Raw genomic sequence first — 2,362 nt, 5'->3', positions numbered from 1 at the left:
CTAAGCATCAATGTTGAAAAATTAAGCTACTTTATAACAATACAAGAAAGTCAGTTTTTACATATCAGGCCATCACTAACAATTAAATTACAGACAAAAATTTAGTTTTATAGAAACCACTTGCATCTATACACATCTCAATTTGTTTTACATAACCATGTTATCTTTCCTGTAAAAGCAGCATTACATTCTGTAACAAGGCACAATAAAGGAATGTTGATACTCTATCTTGTTACTTGTCCACCTCGTGTACGGAGGTGCAGGAATCCCAACCATTTCTGCAGAAAATTCAACCCCTATCAAAAAATTATAAACATATCATTTCATCATAGCACCTCATGTAGTAATTAAGTGTGTTCCAAATGCCAACCCGAGACCACTTGTTACCATGCCTGCAAAATTAATTTTTTAATTTGTTACTAATTACTACCGGGTCATTTATTTTCTTAGTTGCGAAGGATTTTAAAAAATCATAATTCTCATCTTACCTGCTGCCTTATGTTCAAATACCACATGTACTACTGACTTTAAAACCCTGTTGTAAAATGTAAGTTTTTAAGTTAAACACTGTCAGATACGTGCTGTTGAAGGAGCAAATTTAAAATAATACGTAATTTGTATACATTTCAATCAAATTTACACAGGAAATCCAATATGTCTTCCGATAGGCTGGCTAGAAACTTGTTCACCCATGCTGGCCAAACCTTTGATTAGCCACCTGATGCTTGCTGGCATATCCTGACAGCCCCACTTGTTTAGCATGTTAGTTGTTCTTGATATGTATAAAAAATACAGTTTGCAGGGTTAAGAAATTTAGTGCTCAAAAATTAAATAGTGTTAAACAGAAATTATCCATACACTATACATTTGTACAGCATTCTCCATGGAGGACATGCTGTAGAAAATTTTGTAGGAAGTATCCTAACAGTACAGTGTTGTGTAAAGCAATGATTTACAACACTGATTAAGATTACACTCTATGGGATCAGTGCTGGACAAATAGAAATCTCAAAAAGACATTTACTAACTGAAGAAAAAATTGATGACACCAGGGCTCAAACAGAAGCAAGCCTGAAGAAGCCATTAAGTTTTTTCTAACAATTACTGAAAGCTTAAATTTAAATCAAACAGGGACAGAAGATGCTGTTTCCATTTTAAAAGCTGCATTTCCTGTAAAATTTTCTGGCCTTAATATCATTCCAACCACCGAAACTGAGGTGAAAAGTGTAATAAATTCCCTCAAATCAAAAAACTCATCAGGTTATGATGAAATAACAAGTAAAATTTTGAAGGCTTGTTCAGCTTTAATTAGTCATCCATTAACCCACATTTGTAATCACTCATTATACACAGGCATTTTCCCGGACCGCCTTAAAATATCAGTAGTATGACCACTGTACAAGAAAGGGGACAAAACCGATATGACAAATTACAGACCAATTTCACTTTTAACTACCTTTTCTAAAGTGCTTGAGAAGATTATGTACAATAGATTAAGTCATCATATGCATGCTAACAACATATAAGTCCAGGAACAATTTGGCTTCAGGAAAGGTGTATCCACTGAAGATGCAGCCTTCAAGCTAACAGACAATGTGCTTAAATCTATTAACCAAAAAATGCATGTTGGAGGAATTTTCTGTGATTTAGCAAAAGCTTTTGACTGTGTAAATCATGAAATTTTGTTGGATAAATTGCATTTTTATGGCATTCAAGGAATAGCAGCGCAATGGTTCAGATCCTATTTAACAGATAGAAAGCAAAAGGTCAAGTAAAAGCACCTAAAAACAAACGAAATTTTTTTCTCAAACTGGGGAACAATAAAACATGGAGTTCCCCAAGGGTCAATTTTAGGGCCCTTGCTTTTTATAATATACATAAATGACCTTCCTCCAACAATAAAAACAATAAATACTTTAACAGAACCCATAATATTTGCTGATGACACAAGCGTCATAATTTCAAATAAAAATTTTGATGATTTCTGTTCAACATCAAACATAGTTCTGTCTCATATGAGTAAATGGTTTACTGCTAACAAGCTGGCCCTAAATCTAGATAAAACGAATATAATAAAATTTATAACAAATAACTCTCCACAATGTGCTTTAAGTATTGGTTATAATGGGAAGTATATACAAGAGTCAATAAACACAAAATTCTTGGGTTTGCAAATTGATAATCACCTAAATTGGACTAATCATATTGATAAACTGATACCTAAGTTAAGTGGCGCATGTTACGCAATTAGATCTCTGTTGCATGTCAGCAACACTGACACACTCAGATCAGTATATTTTGCCTATTTTCACTCTTTAATGAAATATGGAATAATTTTTTGGGGAAATTCATCAAACATCAA

General features: G+C 33.2%; 1 protein-coding gene across 6 annotated transcripts in view; it reads right to left on the bottom strand.

The window, feature by feature from the left end:
• LOC110828876 (uncharacterized) overlaps positions 1–2,362 on the bottom strand; it is a 58,902-nt gene that overhangs the window by 22,051 nt on the left and 34,489 nt on the right. The window lies entirely within an intron of this gene.

Source organism: Zootermopsis nevadensis, unplaced genomic scaffold (assembly GCF_977971745.1).
Source record: "Zootermopsis nevadensis isolate Lab colony 2312 unplaced genomic scaffold, Znev_1.0 Znev_ptg000025l, whole genome shotgun sequence".
NCBI classification, from domain to species: Eukaryota; Metazoa; Arthropoda; class Insecta; order Blattodea; family Termopsidae; genus Zootermopsis; species Zootermopsis nevadensis.
The sequence above is the reverse complement of the archived record's forward strand: the minus strand, read 5'-3'. Positions and strand labels throughout refer to the sequence as shown.